At 41.8% G+C, this 8,991-nt stretch overlaps 1 long non-coding RNA gene across 2 annotated transcripts in view; it reads right to left on the reverse strand.

The window, feature by feature from the left end:
- The window catches only part of LOC111871686, a 16,635-nt gene that overhangs the window by 5,400 nt on the left and 2,244 nt on the right, over window positions 1–8,991 (reverse strand). The window contains exon 3 of one of the 2 annotated variants that reach the window (XR_002844084.2): window positions 709–792. The exons of the other annotated variant lie outside the window; for it this stretch is intronic. This is a non-coding gene — a long non-coding RNA (uncharacterized LOC111871686). Of the gene's footprint in view, window positions 1–708; window positions 793–8,991 lie in introns of those variants that run through there. 2 annotated transcript variants of the gene reach the window in all.

Raw genomic sequence — 8,991 nt, forward strand, 5'->3', positions numbered from 1 at the left:
ATCACACTGCTGTGGGTCCGCTTATATAGCCTTGCGCTGTTGCTAGTGTGACGTGGCGGATAGCATAGGACGCCGTTGCTAGCGTGACGTCACCGCTGTTGATTAGCATTGCGTAGTTGCCAGGTTACGGGGCTCGGCTATCTTCGGCTCCGCTCGGCTCTCTTCGGCTCCGCTCGTGACGTCACCGCGCGTTGCGCATTGCGGGGTGATTACTCGCCTATTACCGCGAGCGTTACGTTACCGCTGAGGGGTGGGAGGGTCAACATGTCTAAATATTTATATATGGCTACTGTTATGACATTGCACAAATGTGATGCAGTATGTAATTATGCTTACTCATGTTGACTACTTCTATATCCGTGGTGTTTTGAAACCATGTAAGGATTTATGGAATGCTGAATAAATGAAATGAAATGAAGACGACCTTTGTTTACTTACAGGTCTTTAAAAGAACGTTACAATTAAATTGTGTATTTTGAAGCTGTTTTGTTTCAATTGGGTCCAGGCTTTTTATTTGTTGCCTTTGCGGAGGGTACTAAGCATAAAAATTTCAAGAACCCTTGCTGTACATAATTGTTATGTAGACAATAAACATGTTTAGTTTCTCAGTTGTGGATTTATTAATTTTGATGTGCCATAGTATGAATGACTTTCGGATTGCAAGATACACATAATAGACTTCCCATAATAATAGACAGAAAAATAGACAACTCACGACTTCATTTTTCCAGATTTTTCTCCTTTATTTCTTCCCCGTTCTCTTTCGGTTTATTCCAGTCCTTGCGTTGGATCCTGCACATAAATTCAGGCCCTTAAAATTAGGCTGTGGTAACCACGTATGTATACTGCATGCCTTAATATCAGGCGACGCAACTTAGTGCAGTGTAACTTATTTATGGGGTGCGTTTGGGTGTCATACCGACCGAGCGACCGCCGCTTGTCGGTGAAGTTTAGTGCCAACTTTTGTTGATAGATGGTGTCGCGTGGTCAGCGCAACGGATCCCCAGGGCCGTTAATTTCGGTTTTCTAGACCGGAGCCACTATTTCCTTAAAATAGCTTCTCAATTATCATCACGAGGCTCAGTGGACCCATTCCAGACCCATTACTTCTCAGAAAAAATCTGGTAGCTCCGGGAATCGAACCCGGACCTCAGGATCTGTAGCCAGGAATGCTGACCACTAGACCACAGAGGAGGTCGGTATAGTTCGCTTGCGGACGAAAATCACGGAGTTTTTTTTTATGGGTGTCATATCTAAGAATTGTCTTCCCCAAACGTCATTAGTCGGCTGGTTTTATAACTGAGACGCAATTACATGATTACGAGATGATACATGTTATTATTAAGATAAGTTTAGGAAACAAATAAGAATATATAACACCATAGGAAAATCAGCTTTGAAATATGATAGTGAGGCTCGAAGAAAACGAATGTCGAAAGACTGTAACAACAAGTTCTGGGAAGAACTGATCATCTGCTTTCTTTTCACTGTAATTTCAGTATCTGATACGATAAGTAAAGTAACGCTGGCTCTGGCTGAAATGAAAGTGAGTAGTGAGGGAGCAAAATACGGTCATTAGTCCTACAGGACTCGTGAACTAGAATGACTGTGCTGGCGAGTAAGCAACAGTATACCCGAACCGAACCGACTCGATCTAACCCGAAAGCCAAGTCAGCTGCAGTCATAAGTTAGATGTGAGACGGTAGCCAACCGATAACGACCTGAGCACGGAAACTGTATAATCTCTATTGTTGGGAGCTGTTACCATTCAACGACCAGTGAAGACTATAAGAGGCTCAGACCTAGCGTATGTTGTAGTGATTTGTAAAATGTGTAGATTAGTGAGAGTATTACAATGATTTGTATATCCGAGTTATTAGGGTTCGACAAATACAATCATCAGCAGAAACCCCGTGCCTATTCACTGACACGTTGCAGCATAATGCATTGAAAAGTCGTGCCAGCTTTTGCCCGGAGGAAATTTGGAAACAGGAAGAATTCAGAATAGTCCGTGCTCTGGCTGAGGTTCGAAATGGGAACTTCTCACATACAAGTCAGAATCGAAACCGCTTGAACAAACTTGCTAGTAGAATCAAACACAAGTGTTCATGGCTGATATGATAGACATGTAGCAGTCTTTTTCAGGGGATTCATAGAACAGTGTAATACATCACCTACACTTCTGGTTATGTGCAACCCCTTGTCATATTTTGCATAAGAATGGAAGTACCGTAAGAGGAGATGCGAATGACAAGTTGAAGTCATGTAACTTCTCAATAACAACATTCAACACGAAATCTTGTTGAAGCTCCTCGTTATACATGCAACTCCGTGTAGGTCTGCATCACGTGTTTCGTGATCCTATTGCCTTCATCTGTTTTACCTCAAATAGTATGAAGCTAGAGCAGTAAACTTGAGATTCCACTGTCGTAACAAAGACAATTTAAATTTAACGGTCTGGCGTCATCAGTACACTAACTCCATGGAGCAGAGTCCTCCAAAGAAGGTAATAGTCCTTCTGCTAATCAAGTAATCCACCCCCCGCCCCTCCTTTTGTGGAATCCGAAGGTTTATTTCTGTTTCCACAGGAGTCTGCCATTTGTCCGTGTCCTGACCGGAATGAATCGATGAAGAGACCTGACTTGTGCTATATGGCGCCGTTTTTTTCCTTCGCACTACAACCCCAGTGGGCCTAGGCCTTCCTCCATGAACTTCTCCGTTCACTTCGGTTTTTCTAGATCTTACACATTCGGTAGGACTCCTTGGGCGGGTGATCAGCTCGTCGCAAGGCCTATACCTGTACACAAGCACAGAAAAACGCATACACACAAATTAAACACCCATGCCCCGAGCTGGATTTGAACCCACGATCCCGGTTTCCAAGCGAGCGAAGACAGTATATGCCTTAGCCCGCTGTGCTACCGTGACCAGCATGGCGCCGTGTAGTCCGGTGAAAGTCAACCGACTTTTCAGAGGAATATGTAACTTCCATCATCAGTGTCGAAATGTAAACCAACCAAGAAATCAGCATGAATTAGGCAGTTTGCTTTTCTTTTCCGCAAACGCTTCGTGCCTGTTTCATCCTGGTTTATTGCTTGGTTTATTTTTCGACCCTCAAGATGGAAGTTACGTGTTCCTCCGAAACGTCCGACAACACGGTCTTATATCCCAGAAGAAAGATATCTTCATAGATATTGTCGTGTGAACCTCGACTCTAAAGAAATTTATGCAGTCCACAACTTCCCATCCTGTTTCCCTAATATCCACTTTAATATTATAGTGCCATCTGTATGATGTCAGTTGAGAACGAATTTAGGATGTTATAGCAAAGAATTAAACACAGCGACACTGAACGGAGGGTGTAGGCCTGTGTGCTCCCAGAGTGGCCTCCAGTCTACGCACGATGTATTGGCAAGTTCCTTTTGTAGAAGAAAGGGGCACGTGAAGTTCGATCTGAGCCTAAGGAACATGTGAAGTTTCACTCCGAGACCAAAGAGTAGGCAAAGTTTCGCCACAAGAGAAAGAGTAGTACACTGAAAAACGTTAAGAAACGCTGCAGTAACCATTACAGTAAGGAGTCGCGCAGGTCATTTTTCTATTAAAAACTGTATGAGTAGTCCCCCAAAATGTGTCTCCACCTTGTCGTGGTGGTGCGGCTTGCGTGACTCTGTGACCTGGAGAGCTATGCCGGCGGTAGTTTAACTACCAGTAGGGTAATCCACGCCGGAAAGTCAAAGGGTAGAGTCTAGACTAAGAGAGTGAAGTCGTCCAATTTAAGCTAGTGCTTAAATTGGAATATTAAGAGTAAGACTTGGTGCAAGCGGCTTATAAACAACTGACACTTATATCCCTGCGGCGCGTAATAGTGGCGCCATAGTGTCATTTGTTAAGTGAAGCAAAAATATATACATATATTATGAGTAAAGGATGCCGCTTAGCGTCTGAAATATTACACTGTGCAGCTGTGGTCTAGCGAGGTCTCAAGAATCGCTGAGAATATCGCTGGACCAGCGGCTTCGAAGATATAACTTGTAAGAAGGGTATTGGAGGATTTAAATTTGTAATACCCGCCTTCCTTTTGAATGATCGAATCACTAGCAATGATGGAATATATCTGCGAGGGTGGGAGAATTAATGTCCCAACACTCAACGATATATTCCGAGCTTCTGAAGGAGTTCTGGTTCGGTCATTCATACGGCTAGACGTGTTTCTGCATATAATATATTAAACCAGTGAGCAATTGTAATGTGTGTAGGTGTAATATTATTATCCTTTGTCTCATAATCCAAGACCCGTATAAAGACCCTGAGGAAGACTTTCATTGCCACCGGATCCCAACCAACATCAGAAACTAAAGGGCGTTAGAGCGGTAGCAAGAGATACCCTGGTCCTCCAGGTTGGGGGTTTGGGCATGAGGCTAACAAATTCATACTGTAACAAGAATTTTGTTCAGAATTCTAACAACCAGCCTTGGGGTCATCATGCGTGGGTCCATTCCTATGGCAGCACGCATTGGTTGTGGAGACTGGTTGTAGAGGAGACCAAGGCTCGGCCAGGGCTGTAGTGCCGAGTGGTAGGTAGGTAGGTAGGTGTATGAGTAATGACACAGATACCCAGACTTGTTACTGTGTGACATACAATTTCTTCTTATTATTCAAAGATACACGTACATTGGGCCAAAATCCTGTTACGCTACGACCTGCATCAGCTTTCCATGGAGTCAATAACAGAGTCAAGTTCTGGGGAGAAAATCATATGGCAGAATACTCGTACTGTTTAAAACGGATCTTAAACGAAGTGCGGTGGGGAAATTATGACCTGAATTTGTACAGGTCAGCATAGGGTGCAGGCTGTAGAGAGGTTGAGCTGTGCAGTTTTCTCAAGAACTCCACTCCATTGAATTAGCTATTTAACCTTATCCTATCATGTAAGTCTCTTTTCTTAATCTTGTAATAGCGATGGTTAGTTAATTAATAATCTAAATTCATTCTTCGCCGATCACAGCGGCCAAGCGGTCTGAGACGAGTCTGCTCGCAAGTCCGGCTCGGCGAGGAGCCGGGCTCAGATTAATTTCACCACACACGAGCGAGTTTGGCTCATTGGAACCCGAGCCTATACGAACTCGCGAGCCAGACTCGTACGTGTATGGGCCCCATAAGGCATGAACTGTTTTTCTCGCTCGGACGCTGGGTTCGTGGGTCAGAATCCCACTTGAGGCATGGATGTTTGGTGTGTGTATGCCTTTGTTCTATGACCTCACAGAATATTGACATTTCCTACTGGTATACTCTGTACATATATATCTGTTCATCGTATTTTTAAACCATTCATTAATTTTTAAAACAAAAGCATTGCTTTCAAGAATCTGTTATTATACACACGCGTATGAGATCTGAGGATTTCATGACAGTAAACATGTATTGTATCCATTTGGGTTATGGCCAAAATGTATGGGGAATCTATATTCTGAGGAAGTAGATTCCTCCGAAACTTTGGTTACTACCTACGAAAGTATACGATGCTGCAATCCTTCAAACCGCAGTATAAATATGGACTCTGTAAACACAGACAGGATAAGGCTCTGCTTTCATAACCAAGTCTTCATAAATTTTTAGGCAAATTATACTTCTTATACAAACTCGTAAAATGCGGCGTGCCTGTTACATGGAAAGAGTTTCAGAAAGTAGAACACTTTTATTTAAGTTATTCTGCTGTCCTCTACAGGTAACAGATGATGGAAATTTTTTTCAGACTGCGCAATGAACACTTATATAATGTAGAGCTAGGAGCGGAGACGTAGAATTCCATGCAGGCCGTGAGTAAGCGATTGCAGAGTGAAGCGACAGATATACTTGCATAATCTTAATTGAAGCTTAGTCGATCGAGGAAACAGCTCGGTTCTTGGACGGTGATTTCGAATCCTGCTCGACATCTTTCTATACTTTATTGTCCCGTGTACATAAAAGTGTTGATATAGTCCGAGTTTATCTCCACAGGGGCTTTACCTGATGTCTAATAATTCAGAACTTCAGAATGACACGCCAGAGAACTTAATCCGTGAAAGCTCAAGAAGAAATCGAGATTAAAGGGTAACAACTCTAATTTGTTCCCACACAAATTAATTCAAACCTATGTCGTGTCTATTATTTTCAGTGTACCCTGACCGCTAATAGTTACAGCCATTAATTATCTGTGTGATATGATAATTATAAATTAAACTCTCCAATATATGAACATAAATATATTCCTTAGGCTAAACATGAAGGTACCGAAGTGAACGGAGAAGTTCATGGAGGTAGGCCTAGGCCCACTGGGGCTGTAGTGCCAAGATGGGTGGGGGGGAAACATGAAGGCATAGAGGATACTGGTGGAAAAGCCGGAAGGAGGGAGACCACTGGGAAGACCAAGACGTAGGTGTAAAAGTAAAAGAAGTAAAGCTATCTCTGTACCAGGCCGTGAAGGCTCATAGGGTTGTGAGATGTTGAGGTCCCACACTATCTATAGTCCATTCGCGGAGACGATACAGTTAGTGTAAACAAAGCAAGCCTGGAGTCGCCACAGCTGACAGCAAGGAGTGGACAAAGCGCGCAGTTACTTAGTGTACTCACTGCATTCAGACTGAAGAGTGAACTTTGGACGCCCCTGCAACGATACACGCATCACGTGATCGCTACATGATTTCATTCAAAGAGCGAAGGAGATACCGCGTGCATTTGTTTACGAGGACTCTCTCGTCTCCGCGAATGGACTGTAGACACTCGACTCAAAGATGGCGGTAAGGTTGTCAGCCTTACGCAGGGGCCGCGCTTTACTCCCCAGGAAAATTATTTAATTAATTCCTGGTACTCATTTCTGTTAGAGGCTGAGTAAACCCCAGGACCTAGTGCGGCTGGAAGGGTTAAGTCAACTGAAACAAATCCAATGACATCATCTGGACTTGAACCCGCGACCTTCCGGTGGACCATATTAAAATGGATCTTAGAGAGATAGGATGGTATGGATTGGATTGATCTGGCTCAGGATAGGGTCCAGTGGAGGGCTTTTATGAACACGGTGATGAACCTTCGGGTTCCATAAAATGCTGAGATGGCAGTTGCCATACTTCACTGCAGTACCACGGAGAGCAAAACATGAAGGTCTCAGCTGACCCGATTGAAGTAGCCGCAACTCGACTTGTGTTCCTGAGATGCGCCTGAAGTTTATTATAGTCTCCTCCGTACTGACAGACGAATGACGGGATATTATCTTGGAATAGGCCACGACAATCTCCTTGGAAACAATTACACATTTATAATTTTTGATGAGCCACCTCTACTTCTAGGAACAGACCGGTCATACGTTTATTCAATAGGGAATTAGTATATTCATCTTCGGTGAAATTCTTGGGTATTGATATCTCTGAAAATTTGAGCTGGTTGAATCACACTCAATATATCTGCCTTAAGCTGAGCAAGGCTCTATATCTGATCAAATCCTTACGTAATTCTGTTAGTTTACAGGTATTAAGAAATGTATATTTTACTAAATTTGAATCCATATTTAAGTATGGTATTATGTTTTGGGGTGGTGGAGGTAAAGAGATAGATACAGTTTTTAAAGTACAAAAAAAATGCATAAGAGCCATTATGGGCGTTGATAATCGGGCATCCTGCAGAAGGCTGTTTGGTGAGCTAGAAATTTTAACTGTTACTTCTTTGTATATACTCGAGATTTTATGTTTTATCATAAAAAATAGAATCTATACAACTCTGAACTCTGATGTGCATAATTACAATACGAAGCATAAACATAATCTGTATGCCCAACATTGTAATACAGATCGTTGTAAGAGAAGTGTGATAAACATGGGCATAAAACTATACAATAATCTTCCTATGGAGTTAAAGAATGTATCTGATTTTAAAGTGTTTAGGAGGAAATTGAAGTGTTATTTGTTGCATAATGCCTTCTACTCTCTTCAGGAGTTTTTTTATATGTAAGATGTTGAATTAAATGGCTGTAATTGTCTGTTAATGCATGTGCTGGTGGTTTTTTATATAATATGTTTAAGTATTTATGTATTCTTTGATTATATTAGGTGTGATTGTTATTAAATCTATATATTCCCTTTGACTTTATCCGATTGTATATTTTACAGTTATGGATGTAAATAAAATTATGAATTATGAATTTAATGCCATGTAAACTCTACACAGATTCACTGTGTGGAGATATGTGGACCACACATACTCGTACATTTGAAGAAACATGGGCTCCTATTTCGAACGTGACAAAATTAATTAATTTTTCATTCTAAAAATTTAAAAGGAAAGTTAAGAAGGAGCAAAAGTGGAAGTAGAGGCGATATCGTGACTTCTTGATTGTGAAGATCAAATATTTGTGGGGGACTATTATTATTGTTATTGTTCCTCTCGAGGACTAGGGCCTTATCGTGGAGAGGTTTGCGCTCCCCAATGGCCCAGAGAGCTATTCCGGCTGGAACGTGAGCTCTTGATAGGGTCACTCATGCCAGACAGATCAAAAGGTAGTGGCCAGACGAAGTGTAGTCCCTAGTGTTCCAAGACCCCGGAAAAATTCACTGTTACGAAACTTCCCAAACCATGCAGGAGGCCAAGAACCACACAGGGTTACAGCGCCAACAGAGATTATTATTATTATTGTTGTCGTTGTTGTTCTTATTCTTGTTACTATTACGTATTTCGTTGTCTTATTTAGTATTTCCAGGAAGAGACCATTATAACAAATACAAATCACTCCGTCCAATGTGACCTGTAAGTTTTTTACTACATGAAAACTTAACACCCTTACATGTTTTGGTCTCTGTGGACCATCTTCAGAGGGCAAACATCACTACAAATAGGAAACCACCATCACATAAATTGTTTAGACGTAAACTACGTACACTTATATGCTACAATGCATAGTACACAAAATTGAACATTTCACAAACACAGCAGTTTCCTGGGAATGTAAAGTTTTTAAAAAATTAT

Source organism: Cryptotermes secundus, unplaced genomic scaffold (assembly GCF_002891405.2).
Source record: "Cryptotermes secundus unplaced genomic scaffold, Csec_1.0 scaffold262, whole genome shotgun sequence".
Taxonomy (NCBI): domain Eukaryota; kingdom Metazoa; phylum Arthropoda; class Insecta; order Blattodea; family Kalotermitidae; genus Cryptotermes; species Cryptotermes secundus.